The following is a 20,404-nucleotide window of genomic DNA, read 5'->3' on the forward strand; positions in this document are numbered from 1 at the left end:
AACTGAAATGAATTTCACTGTGCATTCAGTACACGTGACAATAAAATACTATTGACCCATTGATAAGAACAGACCTAATAATAGGAGGAGACACAAGATATTGCAGATGCTGGAATCTTGGGCAAAACCCAAAGAGGAACGCGAAGAACCAAGAAACTGCAGATGTCTGGTGTACGTCTTTGGAGTGTGGGATGAAACCGAAGATCTCGGAGAAAATCCATGCAGGTCACGGGGAGAACGTGCAAAAGAAAGAAGACATAACATGCTAGGGTAACTGGGTCAGGCAGCATCCCTTGAGAACATGGATAGGTGATGTTTCAGATGCTTTAGATGGTTTGTGGTGGTAGTGGGTGGGGGGGGGGGGAGGTGAGTGGAAAACAAAGCTGGGAGAAAGGGGCAGGGCAAAGTGTGAGGGGTAACAGGTGGACATAGTGGGGGGGGAGTTGAATGAGGGGAGATTTTGAGGGCAGATGGTTGGACAAACCATACAGGAGCATGAAAACCATGACCACTGGGTTCAAGAACGGTTTCTTCCCAGTTTCCATTAGGCTCTTGAACATTGCACAACATTAACTTCAGCAACGATGATCTTAGAAACATAGAAACATAGAAAATAGGTGCAGGAGTAGGCCATTCGGCCCTTCGAGCCTGCACCGCCATTCAATATGATCATGGCTGATCATCCAACTCAGTATCCCGTACCTGCCTTCTCTCCATACCCCCTGATCCCTTTAGCCACAAGGGCCACATCTAATTCACTCTTAAATATAGCCATTGAACTGGCCTCATCTACCTTCTGTGGCAGAGAATTCCACAGATTCACCACTCTCTGTGTGAAAAAAAACTTTCTCATCTCGGTCCTAAAAGACTTCCCCCTTATCCTTAAACTGTGACCCCTTGTTCTGGACTTCCCCAACATCGGGAACAATCTTCCTGCATCTAGCCTGTCCAACCCCTTAAGAATTTTGTAAGTTTCTATAAGATACCCCCTCAATCTTCTAAATTCCAGCGAGTACAAGCCGATCTTCTTTGGACTGTGTCCTTGGTTGCACTACAGACTTTGGGTTTTGCACTATTGTGATTACATAGTATTAAGGATATGTTGTATTTTGATTGTTATATACTTTTTTAGTTTAGTTTAGTTTAGTTTAGTTTGGTTTAGAGATACAGCGCGGAAGCAGGCCCTTCAGCCCATCAAGGCCGGGCCTACCAGCGAACATCCTGTACACTTGCACTATCCTACCACACACTAGGGAAAATTTACAATTTACAGAAGCCAATTAACCTACAAACCTGTACGTCTTTGGAGTGTGGGAGGAAACCGAAGATAGCGGAGAAAACCCACGCAGGTCACGGGGAGAACGTACAAACTCCGTACGGCCAGCAACCATGGTCAGGGTTGAATCTGGGTCTCTGATACTGTAACCATAGAACCATAGAAAATAGGTGCAGGAGTAGGCCATTCGGCCCTTCGAGCCTGGACCGCCATTCAATATGATCATGGCTGATCATCCAGCTCAGTAACCTGTACCTGCCTTCTCTCCATACCCCCTGATCCCTTTAGCCACAAGGGCCACATCTAACTCCCTCTTAAATATAGCCAATGAACTGGCCTCAACTACCTTCTGTGGCAGAGAATTCCACAGACTCACCACTCTCTGTGTGAAGAAATGTTTTCTCATCTCGGTCCTAAAAGACTTCCCCCTTATCCTTAAGCTGTGACCCCTGGTTCTGGACTTCCCCAACATCGGGAACAATCTTCCCGCATCTAGCCTCTCCAACCCCTTAAGAATTTTATAGTGTTAGTGTGCGGAGATCACTGGTCGGTGGAGACTGGGTGGGCCGAAGGGCCCGTTTCCGCGCTGTATCTCTAAACTGAACCAAGGGACAGTGAATTTCTTTTTTTTTTGCGTACAGAGCTGTAGGATTACTGCCATAGGTAAGTACAATCCCTAGTTAAGTAGAGAATGCACAGGAACAGCCCACTGGCAACACTACCACTGCGCCCACTGAGTGTGTATCTGTGTGTTATTGCATTTCTAGGCCTGATTGTGCTGCAGCAAATAAGAATTTCCTAGTTACAATGCTGGTACGTATGACAATTAAAATATCTTGACTCTTGACGATCTTTGCATTGGAATAGAAGCCCACAGCCTTCTGACTCAGAGAGTGCCATCCACTGGAGCAAGAAGGTGGCATGGTGGCGCAGCGGTAGAGTTGGTGCATTAGAGGGATGCCGCCGAGCCCGGCCGCTGCTCCCCCAGGAGATTGGGAACCAGAGAGGAGGAGGAGGGAGTCGGCGATGGCCACGGACGCTGGACAAAGTGGACGGTGAGAACAGGGGGGGATCTTACCTTCTGTGCCTTCAAGGTCGGCTGTGAAAAGTGCCCCCCAACCCCCCCCCCCCACCCCGGGCCAGGAAGGCTGAAGCTGGCCGGGCGAGGAGAGTACACGGGACGACCGGAATGGCAGCGACGGCTGCTACCAACTTTGTAGCCAACTATAGCTGGGACTGGGAAATGGCCCCAAAACTTGGCCACTCCTGCACACGGACTCAGTGGGCTGTTCCTGCGAATTCTCTACTTAACTGGGGATTGTACTTGCCTATGGCAATAATCTTACAGCTCTGTACGCAAAAAATAAATAAAAATTCACTGTACCCCCTTGGTTCGGTTTAGAGATACAGCGCGGAAACAGGCCCTTCGGCCCACCCAGTCCCCACCGACCAGTGATCTCCGCACACTAACACTATCCTACACGCACTAGGGACAATTTTCACTTAAACAAAGTTGATTAACCTACAAACATCTTTGGAGTGTGGGAGGAAACCGAAGATCTTGGAGAAAACCCACGCAGGTCACGGGGGGAACGTACAAACTCCGCACAGACAGCACCCGTAGTCGGGATTGAACCCAGGTCAGCGGTGCTGCAAGCGCTGTAAGGCAGCAACTCAACCACTGCGCCATTGCCCCATCAGAAACTGAACTAAGTAAAATGTACAAATGTGCTATTCAAAACCAATGAAAGGTTCTTGCCATCATCTGCTTTCCACTGCAGCTTTCTTGGCCTTCATGTCCTGTCTTGTACTCAGTGGGTTCGATCCTGACTTGTGCCTGTTCCATGTGTCATGTCTTAGAACCACAGTCGACAAGGACCTGTGGCAGGAAGCTTTCAAATACTGGATCTCGGGTCTCTAAGCAGTGAAATTGCCCAGGACATAGCACAGGGCGGCACAGTGGTGCAGCGGCACAGTTGCTGCTTCACATCGCCGGGGACCCGGGATCGATCCTGACTGCGAGTGCCGTCTGTGTGGAGATTGCCCGTTCGCCCTGTGACCACGTGGGGTTTGCCCAGGTGCTCCGGTTTCATCCGAGGACATGCAGCTTTGCACCGAAGATAGAGAAAAAAATCCTGGAGTAACTCAGCGGGACTGGCAGCATCTCTGGAGAGAAGGAATGGGTGACGTTTCGGGTCGAGACCCTTCTTCAGACTGAGAGTCAGGGGAGAGGGAGGCTAGAGACATGGAAGGGTAAGATGTGGAAACGACTGATCAAAGCAGACGATGATAAGGAAATGTAGAACAGTTCATTGTTGGCTGAGGGGAAGGTGACAACGAGACATTCAAACAGTAAAATGAATCAGGAGGACGGGGTTGCAGGTTGACTGGCTTCTGTGAGTTGCTCCTAGTTTGTGGGGTAGAACTAGAGAGAGGGGATCGGCAGAACTAGTCGGTGGGGGGCCGAGTGGGCCAGGTGACTTGTTTCCACACTGTATCTCTAAACTATTTACCATTTTCCCAAGGTAGAAATGTCAAAGACTAGAGGACACTGCTTTGGGGGGAGAGGGGCAAAAGTTAAAGGAGACATGCGGGACAGGTTTTATTACACAGTAGGTGGTGGGTGCCTGGAGCACTCTACCAGGGGTGGTAGTGGAGGCAGAGACAATATGGTGTTTAAGAGGCTGTTAGATAAGCACGTGGATAAACAGGGAATGGAGCTATATAGACCATGCGCAGGCAGAGGGGTTTAGTTTATCATGGGTTCATGTTCAGCACAGACATTGTGGGCTGAAGGGCCTGTTCCTGTGCTGTTCTATTCTATGTGTAGGAAGGATCTGCCGATGCTGGTTTACACCGAAGATAGACACAAGATGCCGGAGTAACTCAGCGGAACAGGCAGCATCTCTGGATGGAAGGAATGGGTGGCATTTATGGCCGGGACCCTTCTTCTGAAGAATGATCTCGACCCGAAACGTTACCCATTCCTTCTCTCCAGAGATGCTGCCTGACCCGCTGAGTTACTCCAGCATTTTGTGTCTATCTTCGGTTTAAACCAGCACCTGCAGTTCCTTCCTGCACTGAACCATCCCACGAACAACTACAGTCCTGACCTACCATCTATCTCATTGGAGACTTGCGGACTATCTTTGATCGGACTTTGCTGGACTTTATCTTGCACAAAGCATTATTCACTTTAACCTGTCTCTGTACGCTGTGGACGGCTGGGTTAATCCAGTTATTTTGTGCCTATCTTTGCCGTATTATTCTATGTTTTGTGCCTCGTGTCTGTCTCGGGAGGTAAACAGGGAAACAGGGTAAACACAGAGTCAAAAGTGTTGAGCAGTTGGCATCCTCAGAGCATCCTGCAACAGACTGCTGAAGATGGAATTGAAAGTGAGAACAGACCGAAAGCACAGCTGCAGAAGAAGCCAGTGTTTGGCAAACATGACTTAGTTAAGAGTATCCGACATCTGAGGCACTTCAGAACAATGTGATCGGATTTCAACTGCAGGAAAGCACTGCAGAAAGAATGAAGTCATCGCATGTGCGTCCGATGCGGAAAATCACACTTCCCAAAATGTCCGGTCAGGTTTCCAGGAAGATGTCAAGCCACTCAAACTATAGCATTGGGTGACGTTTCGGGTCGAGACCCTTTCATCAGACTGGTTAGGGATAAGGGAAACGGGAGACATCGATGATGATGTAGAGAGATAAAGAACAATGCACGGTAGCGCAGCGGTAGAGTTGCTGCTTTACAGCGAATGCAGTGCCGGAGACTCAGGTTCGATCCTGACTACGGGTGCTGCACTGTAAGGAGTTTGTACGTTCTCCCCGTGACCTGCGTGGGTTTTCTCCGAGATCTTCGGTTTCCTCCCACACTCCAAAGACGTACAGGTATGTAGGTTAATTGGCTGGGTAAATGTAAAAAAAAAAAAAAAATTTTTTTAAAATTGTCCCTAGTGGGTGTAGGATAGTGTTAATGTACGGGGATCGTTGGGCGGCACGGACTTGGTGGGCCGAAAAGGCCTGTTTCCGGCTGTATATATATGATATGATGATATGATATGCAAAAACGTAACGATGATAAAGGAAACAGGCCATTGTTAACTGTTTGTTGGGTGAAAACAAGAAGCTGGTGCGACTTGGGTGGGGGAGGGATAGAGAGAGAGGGAATGCGGGGGCTACCTGAAGTTAGTGAAATCTCTCTACATCATCGTCCATATCTTTCGTTTCCCTTATCCCTAACCAGTCTGAAGAAGGGTCTCGACCTGAAACGTCACCCATTCCTTCTCTCCAGAGATGCTGCCTGTCCCGCTGAGTTACTCCAGCTTTCTGTGTCCATCTTTGGTTTAAACCAGCACCTGCAGTTCCTTCCTACACAGATTACAGCGTTATTGTGTTGTCCACTGGAAGTAATCTTCCATGCGCATGGTGTTAATACAAAATGAGCGAGGCGGTGTAATCTAATTTTCAGGCTGGGCTTTTGCATTTGCAAGTCTGCGGTAACAAAATTGAAGTGTTAGGAACTACACGGAACTGGAAAGATTAAAAATCTGAGAGGTGCAGCCAGGTGGAGAAACCTCTCCCCCCACAGTTCTACTTCAAAAATTCCATCTGCTTGGGTGACATCTACATCATGAAGGCCGGCCTGACATGTGCTGAAGTTACGCCGATATTGTTGTTTGGCTCGGGGTGGGGAGGGGGGAGGGGTGGGGGGGTGGGGTCACTGTAAACCTCAGCAGCTGGCCCACCCAGGGCACCAGCTGCTCCAGCGAATCTCACACAAGTCAGGGCTAATTTATGGTCTGTTTTGGCTCATGCCATTTTTCTGTGAATATCTTAATGCCTGAAATGAAACACTTGTAGAGGCAAGGGAGAGACGCGCCCTGATTCGGCGCTTGTGGTGACTGCATTAACATGACTGCTCCCTCTTGCGTTTCTGCAAAATACAGAGCGGAGGTGCAGAACGTGGCGGAGTGGTGCCCTGATAACAACCTGTCCCTAAATACCACCAAGACCAAGGAGCTGATCATCAACTTCCGTAGGTCACACAACGGGGAATATGCCCCGATCTTTATCAACGGGGACAGTGTGGAGAGAGTGTCCAGCTTCAAGTTTCTGGGCACTCACACTTCGGAGGACCTAACATGGTCCACTAGCACTGCTGCGCTGGTCAAGAAGGCACAGCAACGACTGTTCTACCTGAGAACACTGAAAAAGTCTGGTCTACCCCAACAGCTGCTGACGACCTTCTAGCGCTGCACCATAGAGAGCATCCTAACACATGGCATCCCTGTGTGGTATCTCAGCTGCACGGAGGCAGAGAGGAAAGCTCTTCAGTGGGTAGTCCATAGAGCTCAGAGGGCCATCGGAACACAGCTACCAGCCTTGGAGGGCATCTACAACACACGATGCCTCAGAAAAGCCACCAGCATCCACAAAGACTCTTCACACCCCTGCAACAGTCTGTTCGAACTTCTACCATCGGGCAGACGATACAAGGCCTTCTACGCCCGCACCTCCAGACTCAGGAACAGCCTCATCCCCAGGGCCATAGCTGCTATGAACCGGTCCTGCTGAGCCGGATGGTCACATCGCACAGTGAACCGGCACAGATCTACTTGCACTTTATTCTGTTTTAAAACTGTTCCAATTTGTTTCATTGGGTTGTTTAAATTAATACTGACTAGCTAATTAATTTATTGCATCGTATGGGAGGCTCAATCTCGTTGTACCCCTGTACACTGACAATAAAGATATATTGTGTTGTATTGTATTGTATTGCTTATTTGGTGCCCCTGAGATGACGATGGCCAGGTATTTATTGATGTTAAAGTCACTAAATATCAATGTTTCGTTTTTTTAGTTTTAGGTTTAGAGATACAGCGCAGCAAAAGACCCTTCGGCCCACCAAGTCCGTGCCAACCAGCGATTCCTGCACATTAACGCTGCCCTACACACACACTGGGGACAATTTTATATTTATACCAAGCCAATTAACCTACACGACCCAAACCGCCCCCTCCCCTGGTGGTTAACTCATCCCTTCCCACACAAAACACCCCCTCCCCAGGTACCTCCCCCTGCAAACGCAGAAGATGCGACATCTGTCGCTGTACCTCCTCCCTCGACTGTCCAGGGACCCCGACAGTCCTTTCAGGTTCGACAGAGGTCCACTTGCACCTCCTCCAACCTCGTCTACTGTATCCGTTGTTCAAGATGTGGACTCTTATACATCGGCGAGACCAAACGCACAGACTGGGCGATCGTTTCACGGAACACCTTCGCTCAGCCCACCTGAACCAATCTGATCTCCCGGTTGCTGGACACGTTAATTCTCCATTCCATTCCTATAGAGACCTAAACGCAAAATGGAGGAACAGCATCTCATATTTTGCTTGGGCAGTTTACAGCCCAGTGGTATGAATATAGATTTCTCTCACTTCAGGTAGTCCTGGCATTCCCTCTCTCTCTATCCCTCCCCCACCCAAATCACACCAGCTTCTCATTCTCGCCCTACAAACAGCCAGTAATGGCCTGTTTCCTTTATCATCATTACTTTTTTGCATATCTTTCCTTCATTGTTCTTTATCTCTCCACATCACTGTCTACATCTCCCGTTACCCTTATCCCTAACCAGTCTGAAGAAGGGTCTCGACCCGAAACGTCACCCATTCCTTCTCTCCAGAGATGCTGTCTGTCCCGCTGAGTTACTCCAGCTTTTTGTGTCTATCTTCGGTTTAAACTAGCATCTGCAGTTCCTTCCTACATAATTAACCTACAAACCTGTTAGTCTTTGGAGTGTGCGAAGAAACCAGAGCATCCGGAGAAAACCCACGCAGGTCACGGGGAGAACGTACAAACTCCGTACAGACAGCACCCATAGTCAGGATGGAAGCCGGATCTCTGGCGCTGTAAGGCAGCAACTCTACTGCTGCGCCACCCAATGCTATGTGTTAAATTCTAATTGTGAAGAGAATTGTTGCCCGGCACTTTTGTGCTACAAATATAACTTCTCCCAGAGGTGGGGGAATCGCCCAAACCACTCTTTCAATCCTGTCACAGACCTGTATGCGTCATGAGCTAAGATCAACACTGTCGTTTCATGAAATTCAAAGTGGCTCTCGAGAAACTAGAACGACTGCATACTCTGCAGATTGTACCAGCGGAGTGCAGAACGGTGGCCAATATCACGGGTCATTCAGCAGCACGGTGGCGCAGCGGTAGAGCTGCTGCCTTATAGCGCCAGAGACCCAGGTTCAATCCTGGCCATAGATTAGGATAGATTTGGATAGATTAGGCGAGTGGGCAAATGCATGGCAGATGCAATATAATGTGGATAAATGTGAGGTTATCCACTTTGGCGGCAAGAACAGGAAAGCAGAGTATTACCTGAATGGTGGCCAATTAGGAAAAGGGGAGATGCAACGTGACCTGGGTGTCATGGTGCACCAGTCATTGAAAGCAAGTGTGCAGGTGCAGCAGGCAGTGAAGAAAGCGAATGGTATGTTAGCATTCATAGCAAGAGGATTTGAATATAGGAGCAGGGAGGTTCTGCTGCAGTTGTACAGGGCCTTGGTGAGACCGCACCTGGAGTATTGTGTACAGTTTTGGTCTCCTAATCTGAGGAAAGACATTCTAGCCTTAGAGGGAGTACAGAGAAGGTTCACCAGATTGATCCCTGGGATGGCAGGACTTTCATATGAAGAAAGACTGGATAGACTAGGCTTATACTCGCTGGAATTTAGAAGACTGAGGGTGGATCTTATAGAAACATATAAAATTCTTAAGGGGTTGGAGAGGCTAGATGCGGGAAGATTGTTCCCGATGTTGGGGAAGTCCAGAACTAGGGGTCACAGCTTAAGGATAAGGGGGAAGTCTTTTAGGACCGAGATGAGAAAACATTTCTTCACACAAAGAGTGGTGAGTCTGTGGAATTCTCTGCCACAGAAGGTAGTGGAGGCCAGTTCATTGGCTATATTTAAGAGGGAGTTAGATGTGGCCCTTGTGGCTAAAGGGATCAGGGGGTATGGAGAGAAGGCAGGTACAGGTTACTGAGCTGGATGATCAGCCATGATCATATTGAATGGCGGTGCAGGCTCGAAGGGCCGAATGGCCTACTCCTGCACCTATTTTCTGTGTTTCTATACTACCATCTCGCTGTTACCAGGTGCAGTGGCCTGAGAACCATTACCGCCAGGTTCAAGAGCAGCTTCTTCAGTCAACCATCAGACTCTTGGATCACCCTGCACATCCCCAACCACAACCTTACCGTAGCACGAACTATGTATTTTGCACCACTGAGGTAGAACTGAGTACTTTCGCTTACACAGTTGTGGCCTGACTTACCAGGAAAAACTGCTAAATGATTTCACGTCTATTTGTTGTGTTGTTGCATTTAAAGAGCCTGTAAAGCTGCAGAAAGTAAGAATTTCATTGTTCATTGTTCTGGTCTCATCTTAGTCCTAAATGGCCATCCCCTTATTCATAAACGGTGACCCTTGGTTCTGGACTCCCCCAACATCAGGAACATTTTTCCTGCATCTAGCCTGTCCAATCCTTTAAGAATTTAATATGTTTCTATAAGATCCCCTCTCATCCTTCTAAATTCCAGTTAATATTAGCCCGTCCCGCCATCCGGGGCATTAACCTGGTGAACCTACGCTGCACTCCCTCAATAGCAAGAATGTCCTTCCTCAAATTAGGAGACCAAAACTGCACACATTACTCCAGGTGTGGTCTCACCAGGGACCTGTAAAACTGCAGTAGGACCTCCTTGCTCGTACTCAAATTCTCTTGTGATGAAGGCCAACAATGCATTTGCTTTCTTCACTGCCTGCTTACTTTCAGTGACTGATGTACAAGGACACCCAGGTCTCATCGCACCTCCCCTTTTCCTAATCTGACACCAGAAGGGTCTCGACCCGAAACGTCACTCATTCCTCCTGTCCAGAGATGCTGCCTGAGTTACTCCAGCATTTTGTGTCTACCATTCAGATAATAATCTGCCTTCTTTTTCTTGCCACCAAAGAGGATAACCTCACATTTACCCACGTTATCCAATTCAACTGGGTAACCTGTGGGCCATTCATTACTTACAGACAGAGATTGGGTTAAAAGATCATGATTTGAGACCTTTGTAATCAACTCACAGTTCAACCAAGGAATATATCATAATGGATGTAGTGAACACTGGATGATTTAAAGTGTGTCTGCGATAACATCTTCATATTTTATGAATTCCCCAAGTCATTTCAATGTACTAACAATTTCTTTGCCAGCACTTATGAGCACTGATTGAACAGTCAACTCTCAGATGGTCTGCTTTGGTTTATGAGAATGATCCCAGGGATGATTTGGTTAACGTCTGAGCAGCGTTTGATGGCTCAGGACCTGTACACACTGGACTGGAGTTTGGACGGATGACGGGTGAGTTCACATTGAAACCAACTGAATAATGAAAGGCCTGGATAGCGCGGATGTGGAGAGGATGTTTCCAGTAGTGGGAGAGCCTAGCACCAGAGGGCACAGCCTCAGAATAAAAGGACGTACCTTCAGAAAGATGAGGAGGAATTTATTTTGCCAGATGGTGGTGAATCTGTGGAATTCATTGCCAAGGGATTGAGAGGGAAAAAAATAGATCAGTCATGATCGAATGGTGGAGCATGGGCCTGAATGGCCTAATCCCACACCGATGTCTTAAGGTCCAATGGTCTGATGGACTGTTGCAAAACTGAGCATCGGTTAATATCATATCATATATATATATATACAGCCGGAAACAGGCCTTTTCGGCCCACCAAGTCCGCGCCGCCCAGCGATCCCCGTACATTAACACTATCCTACACCCACTAGGGACAATTTTTACATATACCCAGCCAATTAACCTACATACCTGTACGTCTTTGGAGTGTGGGAGGAAACCGAAGATCTCGGAGAAAACCCACGCAGGTCACGGGGAGAACGTACAAACTCCTTACAGTGCAGCACCCGTAGTCAGGATCGAACCTGAGTCTCCGGCGCTGCATTCGCTGTAAAGCAGCAACTCTACCGCTGCACTACCGTGCCGCCCTAATAATAAGTATCGCCTTAATCATAACATGAGGGAGACTGATAATACTCTCAAATGAGTATCTAATTCAAGCCAAATTTGTAACGTATATAGCCACTAAACGTACATGTCGTAGATTTATACAGTGCTTTTCACGACCTTTGCAAAACAATTAGATACTTTTGAAGTATAGTTACTTTCATATTGCACGTTATATAAGGTGAACAACAGCATTATAAGGACCTCATCTTTGGAATAACTTCAGAGGAATTTAAAATGAGGACTTTTTATATCAGATTCCTTACCTATAAGACTTTTGTCAGGGTAAAACTATTCGGTTCTTTTACAATGATTGTAGAATATTTTCGCTTTATCAAAGGAATTAAGTTAAAAGGCAAAACATTATTGCTTTGGCTCGAGCATGAACAGAAAGCAGAAAGAAATCTTGACATAACTCAGTCTGAAGAAGGGTCTCGACCCGAAAGGTCCCCCATTCCTTCTCTCCAGAGATGCTGCCTGTCTAAACTAAACTCAAACAAACTAAACTCAAACTAAATCTATTAAGATGGTGGCTTCCTTTTGCAGTCTTGTTCTGATACCTCTGAGATTCGTTACCAATCCAGTCTTGATTGAGTCTGAAGAAGGGTCTCGACCCGAAACGTCACCCATTCCTTCTCTCTAGAGATGCTGCCTGTCGCACTGAGTTACTCCAGCAATTTGTGTCTAATTTTGATTTCAACCAGCATCTGCAGTTCTTTCCTGCGCAGTCTTGATTCCTACCTGATTCACATCTCTGTGAAAGTCCTGATTCCACAGTCATTGATTTGTTGGACTGCTTTCTTCACATAAGGAATAGCTTAATGCTTCAGTACACTACTGACTGAGTTCTGCTTTGTATGAGGTTGTCTATTCACTGACACATTAAATCAAGGTCTCAACTGGATGAAAAAAGACATGGTAATATTTGAAGGATAACAACACCTTTCCAAGCAACATCCCTTCGTAAACTGACAGCACCGACGAGTGGTAACAAGTTTGTTTGTGGCACCTTGCTGGGAACAAATTTGCAGCTTTACTTCATAACATATTAAATTTATATGCTCTTCAAAGTAATCTCCTGGTTCGGGATGTGATTGATAATGTGCGAAATAAATAAAAGCTTGTCTTCCGCAGAACTGTGGAAAATTGGAACGCACCATTGTCCATTGTCCAGAGGCATCATAAATGGAAGAGCAGAAAGGTCTCGACCTGAAACGTCACCCATTCCTTCTCTCCAGAGATGCTGCCTGTCCCGCTGAGTTACTCCAGCATTTTGAGTCTATCTTCAGTTTAAACCAGCATTCACAGTTCCTTCCTGCACGGAGCCGCATTTAAATGAGTCTGCAATAGCGAAAACTCTGAAGACGAAAAATATGATGCATTTTAAGTTTCAGTGCTGCACATGAAAGGACTTGAAATTGTTCTTTCTTTGCCGATCAACACAAAGTAATTTATACCCCCCAGCTTCCTGGCCTATGATACCAGAAATGAAAAAATATATAATTGACTGCAGAGATATCTCGAACTACTTAAACCTGATGGGGTCCATTTTGAAAGCTATTTAAATTTGTTGTAACCTGTTTACTGATGGGAAACCACGTCTCCATGCTTGGTTTAACATGCATTTATTACATTGACCCTGTTGATCTGTAAAGCTATGAAAAGAAATACACTCTTCTTGAAGGTTGAATAACAAGGAAGAAATGTAATATGGCAAGCATGTAAATATAAATGAAATGTCTGAGTAATTTTAAGAGCAATTTTCTTTTGATAATATACATCTGTTCCCCATTATTAGGTGCGCCCGTTATAATTGTATGTTCGTCATTACCTTTTTGAATATCAATAATATTTCACGTTTCGCAAGTTCTTTCTCTCTTATTCAAAGCAAAAATACCTTAGTAAAGTAAATGGCGTTCCTTTGAAAAATATGAACAAGTTGGCGAATGGAATATCTCATTTCTGTTTCATTTTGTTAAGAATTTTCAATTTTATTTTGAATTCATGATCGAAATTGTTCATTGTACAAAAGCATGGACTCAAAGTCAGAAAGTGAATGGATTAAAGGTGCAATACACTGCGCCTGCTCAGTAACCATTACCAGGGCCGTTTTTACAGCATTATGGGCCCCCGGGCAAAGCAGTGTACTGGGGCCCCTACCGTTACTCTCCCCCACCCCCCTTTCCCTACCAGCCCCCCCCTGTCGTGCCGGCGAAAAGCACTTACCGAAAAGCACTTAGCGATGGACTTAGGGTGCTACGTTGTTGCGAAAAGCACTTACAGATTGCTGTGAGAAGCACTTAGTGACCGAAAATGTTGCGAAAAAAGCACTTATTGAACCTACATTTTTAAAGTAGTATTTATTTATTGCAAGTCACTTAACATACACAGATCAGCATGGGGCCCCTATGCTTCGTGGGGCCCCGGGCAAGTGCCCATCAGGCCCATGCGTTAAGACGGCCCTGACCATTACCACAATGGTTAGTGTAGGAAGGATCTGCAGATGCTGCTTTAAACCAAAGATACACACAAAGAGCCAGAGTATCTCAGCGGGTCAGGCAGCATCTCTGGAGAGAAGCAACAGATGATGTTTCGGGTCGAGGCCCATCTTCAGACTGAGAGTCAGGGAAAAAGGAAATGAGAGATAGACAGTGATACAGAGAGATCTAGAACTAATGGATGAAATAAATGCAAAAAAGTAACAATGATAAAGGAAACATGCCATTCATTGCTGGCTGTGGGCTAGGTGATAGTGGGCTAGGTCAATCATTGCTGGCTGTGGGCTAGGTGATAGTGGGCTAGGTCAATCATTGCTGGCTGTGGGCTAGGTGATAGTGGGCTAGGTCAATCATTGCTGGCTGTGGGCTAGGTGATAGTGGGCTAGGTCAATCATTGCTGGCTGTGGGCTAGGTGATAGTGGGCTAGGTCAATCATTGCTGGCTGTGGGCTAGGTGATAGTGGGCTAGGTCAATCATTGCTGGCTGTGGGCTAGGTGATAGTGGGCTAGGTCAATCATTGCTGGCTGTGGGCTAGGTGATAGTGGGCTAGGTCAATCATTGCTGGCTGTGGGCTAGGTGATAGTGGGCTAGGTCAATCATTGCTGGCTGTGGGCTAGGTGATAGTGGGCTAGGTCAATCATTGCTGGCTGTGGGCTAGGTGATAGCTCACAGCCAGCAATGGCCTGTTTCCTTTATCCTCATTTCTGTAATTTCAAAGAACTTCCTAAAATGTTCCCAATGTTGGGGGAGTCCAGAACCAGGGGCCACAGTCTAAGAATAAAGGGGAGGCAGGCCATTTAAAACTAAGATGAGAAAAAAACTTTTTCACCCAGTGAGTTGGGAATTTGTGGAATTCTCTGCCACAGAGAATGAATTTAAAAGAGGATGAATTTAAAAGAGAGTTAGATAGAGCTCTAGGGGCTAGCGGAATCAAGGGATATGGGGAGAAGGCAGGCACGGGGTACTGATTGTGGATGATCAGCCATGATCACAATGAATGGCGGTGCTGGCTCGAAGGGGCAAATGGCCTCCTCCTGCACCTATTTTCTATGTTTCTATGTTAACAAATAAAGGTCAATTATCAAATAAATGTGTAAAGAAAATAATTGCATTCACCCACAAATTCCACCAAACAAGTGCATCTCTACTGCCTGAAAATTGCAGCCATATTTCACTATTGTCATTTGCTCATATGGTCAAGTCATAAGTGATAGGAGAAGAATTAAGCCATTCAGCCCATCAAGTCTACTCCACCATTCAATCATGGCTGACCTATCTCTTCCTCCTAACCCCATTCTACTGCCTTCTCCCCATAACCTCTGACACCTGTACTGATCAAAAATCTATCTACCTCTGCCTTAAAAATATCCACTGACTTGGCCTCCACAGCCTTCTGTGGCAAAGAATTCCACAGATTCACCACCCTTGGACTAAAGAAATCTTTCCTCATTTCCTTCGTAAAAGAACGTCCTTTAATATCAGAATTTTGCCAGGACCTCTAGTCTTAGATTCTCTCACTGGTTGAAACATCCTCTCCACATCCACTCTATCCAAGCCTTTCACTATTCTGTACGTTTCAATGAGGTCCCCCCTCATTCTTCTAAACTCCAGTGAGTACAGGCCCAGTGCCAACAAATGCTCATCAAAGGTGAACTATTTGCTATTAGTTAACTGAACTGAAAATGCTGGTGTCCATTATGAACTGAGGTCTCACCAGGGGTTTACAATTGTCAGCTATTTCCATACTTCGTTTCCATGCTCGCTGCTGCTATGAACAATTAAGTGAAGGCATTTCTGAATCTTTCTGTAATTACCCATCATAACACCCTGTTGCTTGTTCGACACTAATTACAACGATTACTGGCTGATAATACCAAAATTATCTTTCCACGACAAGCAAATGTGACAGGTCCTTGGGAGCTGGTTGATAACGGTCATTTTCTTATCCATTTGGAACAAGTTATTTAATCATTAATAATTTGTCGGCGTGGACTTAAAAGAAACACTGCTAACTTATTGCTGGGCCACTTAGGAATTGTACTCTATATAAAAAATTTCATTGAACCCCAACGACGATCATGTGTAGGAAAGAAGTGCAGACGCGATGCGTAGGAAAGAACTGCAGATGCTGGTTTAAGCTGAAGATAGCCCCCAAAAGCTGGAGTAACTCAGCGGGGCAGACGGCATCGCTGGAGAGAAGGAATGGGTGACGTTTCGGGTCAAGACAACTTCTTCGGGAACTGCAGATGTTGGTTCGAACCGAAGGTAGACACAAAAAGCTGGAGTAACTCAGTGGGTCAGGCGGCATCTCTGGAGAGAAGGAATGGGTGACGTTTCGGGCCGAGACATTGATCCCTAGCGTATATTCTGTTACGCGTTGGGTTCATGTCTACCTCTTGGGAAAAGCAAGGACAGTGGGTTTCAGCAAACCATTTTCCTGTGAGTTGTCATCATCAGGGTGGGAAACTAGAATTTTATCCGTCTGGGAAAATACTTGAAACTTTGGAGCTATGTATTTTTGAAAACCATTAGGCGAGAATCAACATTTCAGTGATATCAAAATTACATGTGATCAATCATATCAGTGAATTGAGAACCAACTTGAGGAACATTGAAGGAGAGGTCACAGTGGCGCAGCGGTAGAGTTGCTGTCATACAGCACTTGCAGCGCCAGAGACCCAGGTTCGATCTCGACTATGGGTGCTGTCTGTACGGAGTTTGTATGTTCTCCCCGCGTGCGTTTGCTCCGAGATCGAGCTCGAAGGGCCAAATGGCCTCCTCCTGCACCTATTTTCTATGTTTCTATGTTTCCTCCAAAACTCCAAAGACATACAGGTATGCAGGCTAATTGGCTTGGTGTATGTGTAAATTGTCCCTAGTGTGCGTGGGATAGTGTTAATGTGCGGGGATCGCTGGTCGGTGAGGATTCGATGGGCCGAAGGGCCTGAATCGCTAAACTAAAAAAGGTCAGAGAGAGATGGAGAAACGAACAATTCAAGATTATATTTCAACCGAACAAATGTCCACTCATGTTGCCAAAATTCTCACTGTTGTTTTAGTTTCAAGAAACGTCTACACACATACTCTCAGCCATCTGTAAGCCTGTTCCACGAAAGAGGGAAAAAAAATTGTTGCAACTTATCATTTCTGCATCTTCCTGAGTTTGTAATATATCAACATTTGGCATGAAGCTCCATTACTGAACATAAATGTACAAGATTAATGGGCGTCATGTGGAGATATCTTGTCTTATGCTGGCTTGCTGAATACAAAACGCAGTGGATCTTTTTGCGGGCCATATTTCATCGTATCCACTCTATTTATTTCTCCCCCTGGACTCTGCAGTAATGAACAATACGTGACAAAGCCAGAGACTAGCTATTATGGCTATTGGTCTTTTATGGTAGAGTTACACTCTTTTCCCCGACAACTAGACTTGTTAAATCTAATGATCTTGTTCATCGGCCAAATATATTTTTACTAAGGAGCAGCCAAACAATTGATTCATTGCTTTAAATAAATGCAAACCCATTCAGTGCTATGGTTTCCAATGTTTATACACCCACTGCATTGCCTCAGGACCAAAGGACGCATTATTACCTTGGCAGATCTCTATTCATCTTGAAAAAGGACCGTGAAACGCAGATGGAACAGATTGAGCATGTAACAAGTAGAATGGATAAGGGAGAACCAGTGGATGTGGTGTATCTAGGCCTTCAAAAAGCCTTTGACAAGGTCCCACACAAGAGATTAGTGTGAAAAATGAGAGCACATGGTATTGGGGGTAGGGCATTGACATGGATGGAGAACTGGTTGGCAGACAGGAAGCAAAGAGTAGGAATTAATGGGTCCTTTTCAGAATGGCAATTAGTGACTAGTGGGGTGTCGCAAGGCTCGGTGCTGGAACCCCAGTTATTTACAATATATATTAACGATTTATACGAGGAAATCATATCATATCATATATATACAGCCGGAAACAGGCCCCCTCGGCCCACCAAGTTGGCCCACCAAGTCCGTGCCGCCCAGCGATCCCCGCACATTAACACTATCCTACACCCAGCCAATTAACCTACATACCTGTACGTCTTTGGAGTGTGGGAGGAAACCGAAGATCTCGGAGAAAACCCACGCAGGTCACGGGGAGAACGTACAAACTCCTTACAGTGCAGCACCCGTAGTCAGGATCGAACCTGAGTCTCCGGCGCTGCATTCGCTGTAAAGCAGCAACTCTACCGCTGCGCTACCGTGCCGCGGTAGAAATTAAATGTGACATCTCCAAGTTCGCAGATGACACAAAGCTGGGTGGCAGTGTGAGCTGTGAGGAGGATGCTACGAGGCTGCAGGGTGACTTGGACAGGTTGTGTGAGTGGGCAGACGCTTGGCAGATGCAGTATAATGTGGATAAATGTGAGGTTATCCACTTTGGTGGCAAGAACAGGAAGGCAGATTATTATCTGAATGATGTCGGATTAGGAAAAAGGGAGATGCAACGAGACCAAGGTGTGCTTGTACATCAGCCACTGAAAGGAAGCATGCAGGTACAGCAGGCAGTGAAGAAAGCCAATGGCATGTTGGCCTTCATTGTGAGAGCATTTGAGTTTAGGAGCAAGGAGGTCCTAATGTAGTTGTACGGGGCCCTGGTGAGACTGCACCTGGAGTATTGTGTGCAATTTTGGTCTCCTAATTTGAGGAAGGACATTATTGCTATTGAGGAAGTGCAGCGTAGGTTCACCAGGTTAATTCCCCAGATGGTGGGACTGACATATGATGAAAGAATACAGGGCTTGTATTCACTAGAATTTAGAAGGATGAGAGGAGATCTTATAGAAACATATAAAATTCTCAAAGGATTGGACAGGCTAGAGGCAGGAAACATGTTCCCGATGTTGGGGGAGTCCAGAACCAGGGTACACCGTTTAAGAATAAGGGGTTGGCCATTTAGGATTGAGATGAGGAAAAACATTTTCACCCAGAGAGTTGAAAATCTGTGGAATTCTCTACCACAGAAGGCAGTGGAGGCCAATTCACTGGATGTATTCAAAAGAGAGTTAGATTTAGCTCTTAGGGCTAAAGGAATCAAGGGATATGGGGAAATAGCAGGAATGGGGTGGCCTACTCCTGCACCTATTTTTCTATGTTTCTATGTTTTCTGAGGTGCTCTGATAAATCAAAGTTAATGGGCCTCAAAGAGTAAGCGATGGTTGGCATTGCACCTTGGGTAGTTGTGGGGGTTGAAGGTCAATCTCCCTGCCCTGTGATACTACTGCAGAAGCCTCTTGAGTTCGACCATCACTGACTCCTCATCAATGTACACCCACCCTTCGCACACCTTCTCCATTGTAATCATCGATCAATGAACAGAGTTCAATTCTATTGATCCATTGAATCTGAAGAAGTGTCACAACCCAAAACGTCACCCATTCCTTCTCTCCAGAGATGCTGCCTGTCCGACGGAGTTATAGACAATAGACAATAGGTGCAGGAGTAGGCCATTCGGCCTTTCGAGCCAGCACTGCCATTCAATGTGATCATGGCTGATCATTCTCAATCAGTACCCCGTTCCTGCCTTCTCCCCACACCCCCTGACTCCGCTATCCTTAAGAGCTCTATCTAGCTCTCTCTTGAATGCATTCAGAGAATTGGCCTCCACTGCCTTCTGAGGCAGAGAATTCCACAGATTCACAACTCTCTGACTGAAAAAGTTTTTCCTCGTCTACGTTCTAAATGGCCTACCCCTTATTCTTAAACTGTGGCCCCTTGTCCTGGACTCCCCCAACATTGGGAACATGTTTCCTGCCTCTAACGTGTCCAACCCCTTAATAATCTTATACGTTACTCCATCTTTTTGTGTCTACCTTCAATTCTATTTCCAGCTCCACAACAAAGGAAGCTCCCCATGGCTGCATGCAGCGCCGGAGACTCAGGTTCGATCCTGACTACGGGTGCTGTACTGTAAGGAGTTTGTACGTTCTCCCCGTGACCTGCGTGGGTTTTCTCCGAGATCTTCGGTTTCCTCCCACACTCCAAAGACGTACAGGTATGTAGGTTAATTGCCTGGGTAAATGTTTAAAAAAATTGTCCCTAGTGTGTTAGTGTGCGGGGATCACTGGGCGGTGCGGACTTGGAGGGCCGAAAAGGCCTGTTTCCGCGCTGTATCTGAAATATGAAAAAAAAAATGAAATATGCAGCAGGAAATAGACAATACTGAGGGGTTGGATGATAAATGGCAAACAACATTTTCGGCCTCTAAAAGCGAGCAATGACCATCACCAAGAGGGAGCTGAAATATCTACATTTGACATTCTTCATCAAGTCCCCCACTATCAATATCCGGAGGATCACAATTGATTGGGAATCTCGACGGATCAGAGGTACCAGCACCCTGGCTCTGAGAGTTGGGTGGCACAGTGGCGCAGCGGTAGAGTTGCTGCCTCACAGCGCCACAGACCCGGGTTCGAACCTGACTACGGGTGCTGTCTGTACGGAGTTTGTCCGTTCTCCCCGTGACCTGCGTGGGTTTTCTTCAGGTTCCCT

This window comes from Rhinoraja longicauda, chromosome 3 (genome assembly GCF_053455715.1).
Source record: "Rhinoraja longicauda isolate Sanriku21f chromosome 3, sRhiLon1.1, whole genome shotgun sequence".
NCBI classification, from domain to species: domain Eukaryota; kingdom Metazoa; phylum Chordata; class Chondrichthyes; order Rajiformes; family Arhynchobatidae; genus Rhinoraja; species Rhinoraja longicauda.